The sequence below is a fragment of the Aulostomus chinensis genome, chromosome 13, assembly GCF_037954235.1.
Source record: "Aulostomus chinensis isolate RoL2024-O1b breed Wild chromosome 13, RoL_Achi_v1.0, whole genome shotgun sequence".
Classification (NCBI taxonomy): domain Eukaryota; kingdom Metazoa; phylum Chordata; class Actinopteri; order Syngnathiformes; family Aulostomidae; genus Aulostomus; species Aulostomus chinensis.
This window is the reverse complement of record NC_141332.1, coordinates 22,025,417-22,041,453: the sequence shown is the minus strand read 5'-3', so window position 1 is coordinate 22,041,453 and position 16,037 is coordinate 22,025,417.

Sequence of the window (16,037 nt, the reverse complement as noted above, 5' to 3'; positions counted from 1 at the left end):
TTGACTTATCAACTCCTCTGGACTGAATCTTCAAAGATTGCGAAATTGTATTATTCCTCCTGGCCAGGAGAGACTCTCTTCTGCTTGTGCTGAGAGACGTGAGAGACTTGCATGTGCAGTGACGGGGTGACATATGACAACACTCGCTGTTGCATGCCACAGTAAAACATATTAATATTCCAAAGACTCGTAATTTGACAAACCTCTACATCTTTAAGTGGTAAAAGCCTCTTAGAGTCTTCTTTTGTGACATCGAGGAAGCGGATTCAGCCGTATCAAAACCAAACTCAACACACCAGGTTGGGTGACTGAGATTAATTTAAAATATACGGCTCCCATCTATTAGAAAAAGCACATAATTGGTCAAAATCAAGTTTTCTGTCAATTCTATTCATATGAATAAGGTTAACATAATAGTATGAACAGTAAAAAACATTCAAGCTTTTACTTTGAAATAATATAAATCAACACCTCTAAAACAGCTGTAATCAAGAAAATTATCATTCTTATGAAGGGAGTATATGACAGGACTGTATCAGAAAATTTGAGGATATCTGCTTGTGCAAGGACTCATGGGCATGTAACTCCAAATACGAGCAACTATTTCCAACTAATTATGTTTTGGTTTTTTTTTGTTTCCAACTCATGTCGTCGTCTACTGTTGGAGGAGACTGGATCTGTGCAAAAACTCCCAAGTTAAGTAAGAAAAGAAAAAGCAGACGAGACAGACAAGTGCATGTGGAGCGTGCGTACTTCCGCCAGGGTGAACTCAGCCAAACCCATTGTAAAAAAGAAGATATTTTTTCACTGTGTTCTCTACACATCTGCCCAAAACTGTAATGGGACTTCCCTTGGCCTGTGCACCCCACCCCCGAGTTTGGTGACAACCAGCCTCATAATCTTATGCTGCAAAGAGACACACAAAACTGCCATAACCCCCATTGCGCGGGTAAATATTTCAAATTTTTAGTACAAAGCAAAATAAGGAACAAGCATTGCTGTGTCCTGAAAGCAATGAGAAAAAGCACAAAGGAAAAATCTCTCAGGTTTTATTCAATGTAAACATCTTGCAAAAGTAATTTTGTCAAGAGTTATGAACATTTGGCCCAGACAAGTATGGTTCCTACAGAGGGATACTTCCATATTTACGTGCCAGTGGTGCCTGTGTGGGCCACAGGCTCTGCATCTCAGAGTATTTAGTATTTATAGTGCTGCTGCATGTGTGTGTGTGTGTGTGTGTGTGTGTGTGTGTGTGTGTGTGTGTGTGCACGCGCGTGCAGAAGTGCCCTTATTGGTGTAGCTGGCACTTTTCCCTGTTAAGATTTTTCATTAAAAAATAAAATGTTTTATAACAACTATATTATTGACTATACCCCCCCCCCACACTCTGAGGTAATGCAGAGCAAAGAGGCTTTTTTTTTTTTTTTTTTTTACAAGCACTTAACACTAATACTGCAGTCATGAGCTCATGTGCTGAGCCCCCCCACCTTTCACACTCCGTTCATACATATCTCACTTTCTCTGCTCTCTGTAGGTGTTGAAGTTTATTACAGCCTTGGGTTGTGTAGCTTTGTGGTGATCTACTGCAAGTCTGTATTGTTGATTGTCTTCATTAGTTCCTCTGGTGTAGCATTTATTGTTTACTAAATGGTTACACACTGTAAGGTTTTCTGAAGCCTCTGCGCTACAGAATGGAATTTTTAGACCTCTGTTGCTTCTGCGGGTGTTTCAAACTCATTCCTCAAGCCAGTCTTTTTATATCCTGCCATCTGCTTCCCATTGCATCTATTCATTTATTTATCTTCTTATTTCAGCATTCCTCCCTCCGTCAGCCGTATTTCTGTCTTTTGCCACTTTTGTGTCTGCCTCTCCCTCTATGTGAACTCTTAGGAGGGAGAGGCAATTTGTGGCAGGAAAATTCAAGCCATTCCTCTCTTTCACACCCATGTGTGTGTGTGTGTGGTTTTTTTATGTACTTTAGAACTCCTTTCTTTTAATTGTAAAAAAAAAAAAAAAAAAGTTGGATGACATTACTCATTGATTCTGTTTCCTGGCATTCAACACTCACGGGTTCGGCATTTATTGGTTAAACGCAAAGGTTATGAAAAAGAAACGTAATGTTTATATAATACTAATTATTATTCCAGTTGTGTTTGATAGGAAATATACATGCCGTCTGGGTTATGTATCAGTGCAGCATTTGTTTTTTTTCCAGCTTGAAGAAAGTGCTTTGGGTGGATATAGAGGGTTGGTGTAAAAAGCACAGGACACTGACACCAGACTGATTCTGGGATGTGGTTGGGTTAAGAGAAAACTCATGTTAAGGGTAGGAAAAGATTGTGGTTTCAGTCAAATGTTAATACAGTAAACATGTCATGTGGACTACTGAATTGCAAATGTTCAGAATCCACGTTAGCAACTTGCCAAATATATTCAGCAAAAGTATCAACACAGCACTTATTACATTATAAAACTTATTTTTGCAGTTATTTTCAATACCCCAAAGATGTGTCCTGTGTGCACAGAGATCTTATTTCTCTTAAAATGTAGCCAACAAATACTGTATTTCTTGTTGCCAAGATAATCACGTCTCTTGCACAGGTGCAGAATATCAAGCATCTGATTAAAGCCACGCTGACTGCACAGGTGTTCCCTTTTGATGAGGTCAATCAAAGGTCACCCCGATCCCCCGCATTTGTCACAGCACAATGCCACAAATCAACATGGAGATGGCACTTGGTATGTTGGTAGCTGGCTTGTCAGTTGATGCTGCTGCAAATGTTCAGTTTTTCAACAAATAGATGGATGTAGGAATGTGTCCAAAAACATGGGGGGGGGGTTGATGAACATCCGTTTCCTTCCTATCAAAGTCAAAGGGCTTTTTGAATGGGTTTGGATCAAATGCCTGCAATAAGGGCTGTGGTTAACATATGCTGAAGGTATTGAAATGTTTTGTTCTATCAAACTGCCAATTTCCCCACTGTGGGACGAATAAAGGTTTATCTTATCTTTATCTTATCATTTATTATACATCAGTAAATAATGCCACACTCGTGAATTGCTAAGAAGTGGCCAAACAAGACAGATGGACACTAAACATCATCATGGCAGCAACAGGAGAAGCTAGTTGTGGTGAAGGCATGTGTTTGCGGTGATGTTCGTGCCTAGCATAAAGTTAGCTTCGTGCTTCTAAGAGTTGTGTTTACGCTTCAAAAATCATAAAAGTCGAGTCAATTGGTGGAGAGTCTCCGAATAAATCTCATAAACTTTTGCTTGCCACAGATCTCATTTTCAGTAATCATCCAAAATTCTATGTGAAAAAAAAAAAAAAAACCCCAGTGGATTTTGGTTGCTGGAACCCTTGGTGATGCTAACTTTTGGGTCAGCCTGTGAAAACACAACACCACTGTGGCTCTCTGTAAGCTGCCTCAGAAGTTGCTTCCAGTTGTTTGGCACCGCAGTCAATCAACTGCATTTTTCTTGAAACTCGTAACATGACGCCTTAGCTGTGCCTTTGAATTAATCATTAACTCAGTTACATTTTCAAATAAGTAATCCATTGTTGGGGAACATCTCTGGCACATTCTTACGGTTTCTGTTTTTGTCCGGCTTGGCTCTGCCTGCGTTAAGGTCTGTGGTAGTTGGTATATGCCGCTTAGATAGTGAGAAGACCATGTAGTGGAAGTACTCACATCATTTTGAACTTGTGGGTGAAAGGAACAAGAGGATAACAGTGAAATTATGTCTGTCAGCTGTGAAGAATTCTACTTCATATCTGAAGAAACACCTGTAAGCTAAGCCAAGTTGAACGCTGCCACATTCAGACTCCGGGTGCTTGGTTGGACACCAAATCCCCCAAAAAAAGAAAAAAAAAAAAAGAAGAGGGAGAATCTTAACTCTTTCCAGAACCTCAGTGTCAACACATCAACATCTCTATTGGACCTGTTGAATGCCAGAAAATCATTCTCACCAGGTTGCAAAATCATGTGTCAAGCAGTCCAAGAAGAGAGGGCAAGCAGCTGTTGTAGGAGTATATAAAGGCCTTTATTAAAGTACACAAGTGTACTTTTGTCCATGCACATTGTTCAGGGAAGCCTACTGTCTGTAAAAATGTGTGTTTATTTACTATGAAAGACTCCTTTTTACTGGTAACTCAGGAAACACAGGACTGATTCAGTGCAGCACCTTTGCACCCCTGCTACTCATCTTAGCACACGATCGCACAAACAAACAGACACTAGGTATTCCACCTTTCACCGCTGCACTGGAACACACTCAACAAAGACCTTCTCACTTTCTCCCCCTCTCTCACTGGTGAACATGCACGCAAAGACCCTGCTCTGCAGTGAGATACGCATCTCTTGTCTGATATCCTTATTTTCGCAGGGATCAGCTTCCTTAACGGCACACCTCTCACAATAGGACTCCTGTCTGTACCCGCGATAAGTCATCTCCTCAGTGATAGTTGCCAAGCAACACCAGTGAAAACATCCCCTCTCTGATGCCACAGTGTAGTGACCCCTGAGACACATTGGATGCATGTACATAATCATATCCATAAACAAAAGAGCAGTTGAAGTACATGAGACAACATGGATGCAGCAGGAATTACATCTGGAGATGGAAGTTTGAGACCTGCAGCTGGTGGTGAGGATGTTTGGTCCATGATGGGGGCACAGAGTCACTGAAACAGAGACGATAGCTACATATATTTTGGGGAAAAACAAAATGTAAAAATTGAAAATGCACCAGCTCCATTTCAACAGCTCCTTTTCTTCTTCAAAACTGTTGCTTCCAGGCTTTACAATATAAAGCCATAATCATTATTTTCACCATAAAGTACAATTGTTCATCTTTTAATGTTGAGGAATGCAGGGATTACCTGCAAATGAATCTGTTGGGAAAAAAAAACAAAAGCAACCCAAAGAGAAGGCCTTTTAATTAAGTTAAATCAACATAAGCAGTGGACAGCTCAGCAGCAGAAAACAAAACTAACCCATACCAATTCTAAAAAAGAAACAAGTCGTAAAACTTGTAACAGCTAGTAACCCCCCCCCCCCCCCCCCCCATTACTGAAGTATCTTTGCAGGCTTTTACCATGTAAGAATTAGGCTGTGTAGCTTTAGTGTACCAGGCCAGAGTTTCATTATGTGGTTGGTATTATTTATACTTGTTTTCATAGTTTTAACTGCAGCCACACTTTGACTGTCACACACAACAAATTATGCCACTGTTGGTACCCCCCCCACTGGAATATTTAATCAACCCCCGTGGAGGTCTTGACACTGCTCTCGTTGACTCACACACAAATTACTCACTCGGTCAGATCTTAAGCTGACAGAGAGGCAGTGATGCTCGAGTGTGTTTGTTCCACCTTTTACTGTTTCTATGGCTACTGTTTGCTTATCCTAAAGCCAGCATCTTTGTTTACCACCGAGAATAAAGATGATAAGATCAGTGTTAGAGTGTCTCCTTTGACATTTGCCTCACAGAGCTCTTGAGCACCACTGACATGTACAGAATGTTCATTCTGTACTCTCAGATATTGTCCTTGAAGTGTTGCTGCTTCAGGAACTCTTGATGGAAGATGAAGGGAAAGAGGGAGACACAACATAAAGGAAATCCACTCTGAGGGGGGACTTAACATGACTATGTGGGAAAATTATGAATAGAATGCAAGTAAACAGGGAACAACATCTAGATGGTGAGAATGAATGAAAGAGGAAATAACAGTCATGCGCTCGTGTTTTGAATCTCTGCCTCCCCACCCCCCGAGAGAACAAAAATATCTCGTTACAGAAGTTACAGAATGAAAACTCAACAAAACCAGCAGGAAAAACAAAAGACAAAATGTTCTGAACATGTAATATTAACAAGCAGAGCAGGTGTAAGTCTTTATATTCATGCACCTGCAGCTGCTCATACATTTAATCATTCACCTGGGTCAAGTTTCATACTTGCATATTCTACTGAATTTTAACGCACGAACACACACACTTACTGACCCCTCTCTAAAACCTGTTTTTTTTCCTCGTTTCTATGAATGTTGGACTTCATATTTTTATGTTTCTTTTAAACAAAAAAAAATGCGTTTCCACATTTTTACCTTATCAAATGACCTCATATCAGTTTGTGTCAAGTATATTTTCTATTTTGCCAACTATATCTAATATGAACTCAATCATCAGAGGGAAAGATGATAAAATCTCAAACAGGGCAACAGGAGTACAGTAAATATGATTGGTAGATGTACCGCACAGGTCAAAAGGCAGAAGTGCAATTGAGGTCAACAGTTAAACGCGAGTCATTCATAGAAAAAAATAAGGCTCTGTAACTTAAGTCCAGAATTCCATTTTGGTGGAAAAGATTATTTACCAATTTGAGTTTTTTTTTTTTTTTGTGAACTTCTCTAAGATTTGTCAGATATAAAAACAGTTTTCCTCAGCATTTCACACAGTATCGTATAAACTGATCCAAACTGAGACATGAGCAGCGAAAGGTCACAATCCGCCCACACGGCCCTTGTTACCCTCAGCCAGACCTACCACAGCAACAATCTGACTCCAGATGACGTCTGAAAATCAAAGTTATCCAGACGAGGGAGAGTGATGCTGGGCAGCTTTCTAAATATGTTTGTTCTTGTGTCAAGAATATGATCGGCCCTGGTTTGCCAGCTGCTGGCTGGGGTGCCAATGTAAACTAGCCTTTCTGGTATCTGGGAATGATATAGTAATGATACAGTAAACCCACCGGGTGGTCAGGGAACTTCCCCAAGCAGACGTCAGATATTTGATAAATGGGGGCAGAAATCTGGTTATTACTTCTTATCGCCTCCATCTCGAAACGAAAGTACATGATTAAAAAGTCTGTCTTTGGCTTACATCCTTCTCTGTTATGGGTCCGTCTTTCTTTGTTTTCTGTGTTTTATGACTTTTTTTGTGGTATGCACACAAAGAACTTGCTGATATTGTGTGGGAGTTTTTTTTTTTCAGCACATCCACCACATCATTTTCTGACTATCCTTGTTTCATATGTTTCTGTGCTGTTTATATTGCAGATTTCAGATCAAGGTAATGACTTTTATAATGTCCATAATGCTCCATATTGATTTAAAACGAAGATGCATAAACTACCAAAACTTTTGGATGTGAATCATTTCTGACAACCTCTCATCAGTGCTTCTGTTGCATATTTATATTCTGACCCTTTTGTTTTAAACATACTTTATAAAAGATGGTCCTAAGCTGAGTATCATATTTGAGGAAAAAATTAGTCTGCAAAGCTCTTGCAGAGGCAACAGAGCCATGTTGGCAACTCAAAAGGTTTACTCTTCAATTGTCTTGAAGTAGATTGACCTGAACAAGCAAGGAAAATTTAGCATTTTGTCTCGGAGGAACTGAAAGACCACCTAGTGCTCAGCATTCTTCTTAGTAGTTACTCACTTTTTCCATGAGAGACCCTAAACGACCTTGATTGTTCCGACAGAAATTTGCGAACGATGGTGTAAAGTTTGGTGCACTCTTGACGAAATGGTATCTTGCACCCAGGGACCTTTAAGAAAGAGACAAATGACTAAATGGAGAAATGTGTGATGCCCAAGATGGCACTTCGATGGCATGATGTCATCTCCATCCACCCAGTTGTGTTGTTTATGCAGGTGCTTGCACTGATGTCTTGGAGAGTTTCACCTCTTCGGTCTGCAGCAATAAGCAGGTGTAGATCGTGGGTGTATTAAGGGAACTGGACACCGACTCAATCATGTGAAACTCAGCACATGAAGCTAAGAAGAGTTCAGTTTCCAGGTTTGAGGAAACAAAAGTGTGCTCGCTTTATGGGCTGCACAGGAGAATAGAGCAAAGCCACAAAGGGCCTTCCCAACCAATCATTCTAACTTCCACTTTAACCCTCCGTTAACTTGCATTCCGATGAAATGATTTGAGCAGATCCAATTATAAGGGTTAAACAAGTCATTTTGTGTTGGTTGTGAAGTGAAAAAGAATGTATCTACTGTTTTACAGATGCTTCTTTTGCATTGCAAGTCCGTGGAAGATGTTTTTGGGGGGCGCATTTGCGTCACATGGCAGAAGACGTACCTGTAATTACACAGTTTGGCCACTACATGAAACTGGTTTCAGTAGCTGGCGCTCATCCTGTATCTATTTCTCATTACACATCCCTGGTGCAGACGGATGTTGAATGAGGACAACGCTTCATGAAACCCCACCACCAAAAAACAAAATGCATGATCAGAAACTTTTCTCCCCCTCAAATGGATTTATGCTTATTGTCAGCAAAACTCTGAGCTGTGGGGATGATCTGTCAGCATCATGGCGTGTGTGCGCAGTGTGTGTGCATGTGTGTGTGTGTGTGCGTGTGTTTCTGTGTGTTTGCAGGTCACTTCGGGCAGGCTTTCAGTTTGTATTTTCATTATTTAAAATGGATGTGAAGCAGAACCAGTCCACATCCTTTGTGGTCTGCATCACTCAACACAAAGAGAATTAGGCACAACTTCATGTCTACACAGTGAGAGCATTTGCGAGTGCGTTTGTGTGTAAGTGTGTGACGTGTGTGAATGTGTTCCAGCTAAAATATGTTTAATCATCTACATTTTCATTTGTTTGTGAATATGTGATGTGTGTGTGTGTGAAACTGTATACATGCATTTGTGAGGGTTTGAGCCTTATTTATGTGTGTATGTGTATCTCAGTCTCAACCTCCCAGACTGATAGAGCGCGCAGATAAAGCTTTGAAACGAAGCCAAAATATAGAGGAAAAAAGCTGTTTAAAAGAAAAATAATTTCAGCTGCGATGGAAAGATCATTATTCATCCAGACATCTTTCTCTGGGAGAGGCGGCTCGAGGAGCCATCATTCTTAAAAACATCTTGCTGTACAAATGTTATGACAACCATGTAATTTTTCAAATATTTTTAATACCACAAGAAGTCCTAAATTCATTTTAGAGAAGATATTCAATGAGTTTCTTTGACAAAGCGCCAACATTTTCCACAGATTTGAGCTTTTTTTGCCGCAGGGCCTCCTGGTTACCTGTGTTTTCACCTTATTTATTCCTAACTTTATTTCACTTGATAGCTTTTCTCCTCGCTTCCTCAGTCTGCAAGTGGTTGCACCTCACTCATTTCCTCCCATGCTTTCTGTTGTGATTTTTGCATCTGTTTGTTCCACCTTCCTCCCTTTTCAAATCACAAACCTGCAATCATTTATTCTTCACATCTGGCCTCAGGCAACTACAATCAATGAGACAGAAAGAGAAGGGGGCGGATGGAGAATGGGGAAGGATTCAGGCAGAGTGTCAGAGAATGAAACTTAGAGAGATAAATTGAGTTCAAAATAAATATGATAGGCATGACAATGGAGCTCAGTTAAAGAAACGCTGCAAGACAGAGGGAACGAACATTGTAAGAGGAGATAGATGTGATGATGATTTTTCCTGGGAATGGAGAAAAAAAAAAAGATATTCAAAATCACATGCATTTATTCTGAGAAAGGGTGGGAGGAAAGTTAAACATTTGTCTTTGAGATAGGTCTACACAGTGAGAGCGTGAGGGATGAAGGGAGATGCACACAAGCTAAAACACAAACAAAAAACAAAAAGCTAATTTAGGCTGAAACACCCGAGACAAAGAAAGAGAAAGAGCCTTCCCAGGCTGAGGCAACACTCCCGGTAATCTGAAGACTTGACTGAGAACACTTCATGTGATTGGTGTAACCTTAGCCTCTGCGACCTCCCCAAGCACTTAACGGGGAAATGACCACCACACGCTAGGTAATTTGTGCCAATTAGTTACTGTGGCAACCACTGATGTCGCGGTATCAGGTGTCCTTTAATCAGGCCACAGGCATCATCTCAAGTAATGCTTAGAAATGTGAGAATGTGTGCAGACACATGAAAAAACACATGCAGACAAACATTGTGTAGCTGCAGTTATTGTGGATGTTCCTCTGATTTATCCTATGATGGCCTCACTGACGAAAAGCAGGATTTCCTCGGCAATACATACAACAGTTGTCAGGGTAATGAACATCAGAATGAAGAAAAGGGAAAGGAAAATCTCATTTATCACAAGTTGGATATTGTTTTTCCAACATTTCTATTGGTCATGATAACACCACTCTTACCAAAATGACTGCAAGGTCAGATTGGATATTTATTTTACTATTCATCCAATTGTTGTTTTTTTTTAAGCAAACCTAAGGCTTTTTAATGATCATCTGACTGCTTGTGTTATCCAGTCTGATATTGTACTCAAATCAAATCACACTTAGCCACGAAAGCCTATCAGTGTGTTGTAACAGCACATACTCCGTGTACCAGATGAAGAAGCAGACGTGGGTGAAAGCCTCTCAGCAGGCTGTAAATTGTGTAAACGTGTGTGTGTGTGTGTGTGTGTGTGATGCTTGTTTGTTTTGTCAGGGAAAAAAAATAGGTTGTGCTTACTCACTGATTTAATCGGTAACAAATTATTTAATTTTGCAGCCAATAAAACTGAAGTAAATGTTCCTGAACGCACGAGGCGGAGAAATGGACGATGCAGTCATAGAATCTTGATTCATGATTGATCAGTGCTGGACTTAAATCCTCTCACCCGGGTTTGGTGAACCTGCCGTGTTGTGTTTGACGGTCCTGGAGTCAGCTTCACGCAAATTTGAATTCTGACTGGATTCTGCACAACACGTTGACAGACCAGTCAAGAATCCAAAAAGAGAGTCTGTCAGTGGGTTCTGTGCGCAGCTTGCGTAGCTTAACTTGCCTCATGTTACTTGCATTAAACTTGCATCAGTTGTTTTTGGTCTAAAAACAGCAGGAATCAATTTTCTCCGTTTCTTGGTTTGGAGCAATGAGGTGAGAACAGTTCAGTTGAATAAACAGCTCATTCGGGGCACTTGTTGATTTTTAAATAATTTATTCCTCATTTGAATATGACAGTATGGTCTCCCCTGCTAAGACACACCTGAACAAACTTGACTCCAACACCTCCAAGGCTCTCAGACAGTGTGTCAGAGCATTGAGGATGGCCAATCAGACGCTTGCTGATTATGTGGATTGTCTTCATAATGTGATCAGGGCACATTATGATTGAATGTTACACGAATGACAACATGATGCTCCCTGGAGTCCAAAACTATGAGCATGAGATCCAGGTTGAGTGTAACTGGCAGTGAAATGATTTGAGTTGTACCCATGTGTGATTAATAAATCAGAGGATTTATTTCTCATTCGAGAAACGTATTATTTATAATAAAGCATTGGACATCGGTTTTACAGCTTCTATTTCTAAAATCAAACAAATACATTTTAGAAATAATGATTACCTTCTATCAACTGTGTTTTGCATGGTCTGAATTCAAGTTGTGCTCCCTCACAGCCAAAGGGAAACTGCTGTAAGGCATAAAATATGAAATTGTTTTACTGTGCACACATTTCTCACCGCTACCACCATTATTCAACATGACAGTTTAAACCTCTCGGTGTGGGTTCCTACTGTTATCAAGCGCTGTCGCTGGCTCTTGCACTCCTTTTTATTTTCAAAAACACATTCACATGCCACAGGAAGCAACCAGGTTTATGGGAAATGTGCTCTTGATTTTGAAATTCACAAATGTTACAAGTAGCACCTTTACTTCACTTTATGAGTGGCCAACATTACCAAGCATTGTTCTTATGCAGTAAACTCTGCCCATGTGGTTTCCACCTGGCAGTACGCCAGCTTGAGTCCTCACACTTGCTATGGAGACGCTGTTCAGGAAAGAATGAGTAATGTTCTCACGTCTCTCAAACACTGTGATATTGAGACGAGGAGGACAGGTTACTACCCCCCCCCCCCCCCAGCAGCTGCAGAGGACATCGATAGGGAGCTTGAAAAGAGGTTGCTTGTTTGTTAAGATGAATAAAGAAAAGGTAAAAAAAAAAAAGAAGGTTCACATCCTATCGTGTCTCCACCCAGGCACTGACTCATCTTTGCTGATGTTGGTAGCCCTCATCAGCTCCTCCCAGGTGGTGTGAAGGGAGGCCACTTGGATGACAATTCAACACTTTTGGCTGACTCCTCCTCTCCTCTTTCTCGTCTTCGGCTCTTGAGCTTTCCACATGGTTTTGATTTTTACCAAATGTCAAAATCAAAACAGAAGTTAAAAAAAAACATTTTTTTCCTTCTATATTTAAGCTGGGTTTTTTTTTTACCCCTCCGCTATTTACATAAATTTACCAGATAGCGAACAGCGAGAACGAGAGACCACCGAGGTCCAGTTGTGTGTTGAGCCTCCAGTAAATGTTCTCTGCTTTAGTTTCGCTCCATGGAGCTTCACTTTTGCATGGAGGCAGTTTTCAAGACAACTGGGATGTCTTAGTACTCACTTTCACTCCGGCCCGGGCTGTTCCGCCAGAGTTACCCTCAAATACTGAAGAAGCTATGATACCTGCAAGTGACAGCCAATAAAAGTTGATGACTAGCTTCTTCCTCAGCTCAGACGGGAGCCGCTAGGTGGTTCTGTGTCTCTCCAGCGAAATTATTCGGACCCTTTTTTCCAGAGCTGTAAAGTTTGGCTCCATGTGCAGCCCAGGATGCTAGAAGTGAGGGAAGACACATAAGCTGCTACTTGGATTTAATGTGTCTCACTCTCTTGCAGACTTCTTTTATTCAGAGCTAGTTCCTGTCCCCTCTTGCCTTCACTAAGCTCTTTGCAGCTGTCTCCATCGACACGCATCTTTCCCCCTCACACAGCAGTGCTGCTGCAGCTCTTGTGATGAATTTTCATCTGAACTGTGTAATAAATGTTATAAACAATCGCCCGACCCCCACCAGCTGGGAAAGTCAGGGGTGATATTTCAACGTGATCGGCTGTGAGCCTCACACAGTCACGTATTCCAGTACCCTGGCTGATGTTTTTTTTCTCTCACCATTGCAGTGACCATTCCAGTCATCAGGGCCAATGCAGCGATCCCTTCAGCAGTGGTCCAAGCCTGCATTATGCCAACCGGAGGCCGCCTAGTCCGTCAACCTGGCTGGTGCTTTAACCCCGAAAAGCAAAAGCTAAGTTATCATTACTAATATCCTAGTAACATGGTCACTAACTAGTCTTACTCAGATCATGGAATGAAAAGGCTGCAAGAGGTCTGATCTCTTTTATCTTTTGTGTATTTAAATCTCAGAAGAGCAGTTTTTCAGCTGAGCAGCACATGGTCACAAAGATTTAACCAGGCACCTCTTCACAATGGCCTCCTGTCAACTTGATCAAACACTGGTAGGGAAACAGAATGGGTGCTGTCAGGCCTTACAGACAGGCTCAGACCGAACTCAGTTGGTACAAGCATTACACACACACACACACACACACACACACACACACACACACACACACACACACACACACACAAACTAACACCTTTATTTCAAGTGTCACCTAAGTGTGCATATTTTCAATTCAAAACATATTAGTAGTCAAATGTATGGAAACGCACTCACTCTCTCTCTCTCTCTCTCTCTCTCTCTCACACACACACACACACACACACACACACACTCCAGTGAACCTGGTGAGGATTTTCCCCCAAAATCATTGTTTCACTGATGTGGAAATGGTTTCATGGGTTTGCCCAGCCCCTGTGCGCGGGGCTCTGGGCTGTTTAGGCTCACTGTATAATCCCTGCCAGCCCAGAACCATAGTTCACATGAGGGTTAGGCAAATCTGTCCCCCAGGACAAAAACAGTATGTGAATTCCAGGCCCGACCACAAGTTTTTGTCTTAACGATGTAGAGGAAAAATATGGATTCACCACAGGCGTCACAGTTGTTAATGGTATTTAAATATAGACTATAACTGGGATCAATTTAGCTCACTCAACATGTATATTTCTTTTTTTTTCATAATCATCCAAATGTACATAGAGTTCATTTTTAATAATGCATCTCCTTGTGTAGCTCAAAAACTCGAAAAGAATAAAATTTAAAATGGGTTTCACATTATTGGGAATTGTATTTAGTGTGTGTGTGTGTGTGTGTGTGTGTGTGTGTGTGTGTCAAAGCTCCCCTTATGTATAAGTGTTTTCATGTGTAAATTTACTTCTGGAATATTAATGCTGATTCCTTGTACGGCTAACTTTCAACTCATTAGAATCAACACTGTAAGCAAATTTGCTCATGCTACAGTCTAAAGTTTTAGCCAGTAAGAGTGTTTAAACAAAACTAAAAACAAATCTAATCAAACGGATCTTAATCTAAATTTAGCCACATGAACTTGACGGTGCAAGAATTTTTGGGGTAAGACTTTTCCAGAAAGTCCAGACTCTATTTTTTTTTTTTTACAGAATCATGGCTGGACATTTCTATATTCTCATTCAATAACTTGTCCAGGCTTTGTATGAACGTATAAACCAAGCACCGGTGGGTTACGGCAACACTCCGAAACTGAAAAAGTTCTGATCAAATTTGTGAGGACCTACAAGCGAACGGGATCCAGAAATGGCTTTTGTTGGTTACGGAGGTTATTTAACAGCACAACAGAAAGTCCTGCTATTAAATTATGAGGGGATGTGCCTGATTTAATAAAGGATTGTGCTAACCTTGGCAGGACAGAAAATTAGGTTGTTTGCACAATAAGCAAAATTCTTTAGATGGCTCGCCAAACCGAGAATTACATGGAGATCCCCTGTGCAAAAGGTAAATATGGAAAGACAGAGGGAAAGTGTGCCGGTTAGAAAAAGGGATTATTTCACAAAAAAAATATCAAGGAGAATGCAGTTACATAAAATGTGATGACCACAGACTATATAATATGCCAAAATAACATATCAGTATTAATATTTTGTATCATATTTGTCAGGTTAGCATAGTTTAGAAAATTGAGGCAAATTGCTTGTTAGTCCTCTGCCTCCCCGGTCCAGCTGGCATATTTCTCTCCCACCACTTCATCGTGTTGGTTGTTCAGCAGAATGTGAACATGAAAACTTTGATGCAGAGTGACACAATGATCCTGCTTCTTCAGTGTCTGCCAACAAACTTGAAACTCTCTAATTCAGCGTAGCATAAACTCTCACACTCTCTGAGAATGATTATGCAATTACGCCAATGATTTGGCCCTTTTCTCACCAATGGTTCATACAACAGTGTGAAACATGAAATATTATTGTACAAGACAGTGGGTTTTCTTCTGTGTGGCCACAGTTATTTCAGATTTGAAAGTGATCAGAATTCTGGGGCTGATTGGATAGTTTGCGCACAGAAAAAAGTCGACCCTCTGAGTCTGCCAAAGTACTGGTGGAATCAAAAGTAACTAAACCCCCAAACCACTTTTCCCCCCCTTTTTTAACTGAAAACCCACGTATAATATTTCTTTATGTTGCTCAGGTCCAAGTCTTGATATCTAGTGAAAAGTATTTGAGTTCTACATATTGTACCATAAATAAGCAACTGAATGCCCTCTACTGGTTGAAAACCAGCTATTACGATCAAATGCTGCTGTTGGACGGATGTACTGAGGTGTAATGTTGGTGTTAACACGCTCTTGGCTCCTCTAATTAGACGTGAGCGGCTCTGGAGCCTCATTCATTTCCAAATCTAATCAGCACATAATTCATAGGAGTTTACACAATGCTATGTCTACATATGTCCTATGTGTCTGCATTGCTTAATTTGTAATTCATAAGGTGCCAGAACCCAAAGTATATATGACAGCTCAGGGGTGAGAGAGGGGCACACGTATACAGAAAACAACATACAAATGCCCACTAGCCAAGCTGTGGGACTTACAAGCCTCCATTTCAAATAATAGCCATGATTTAAATGTTATGATATATTATTAATATATATCATATTATTTTAGGCTAGTCTGTGCCGCACAGGCGAATGCCCACATCACCACAGGTGGGACTTACAACCGGCAATTCATTTCTCAACAGGTCTAACTTGTAAAACAAACAAACAAAAAAAGAGCTCACAATAACTCACACAAATCTCCCATTATTATTACGGTATTTAAAGATTGGCACGGCGGCCTGTTATTAGACAGGATGCTCACCAT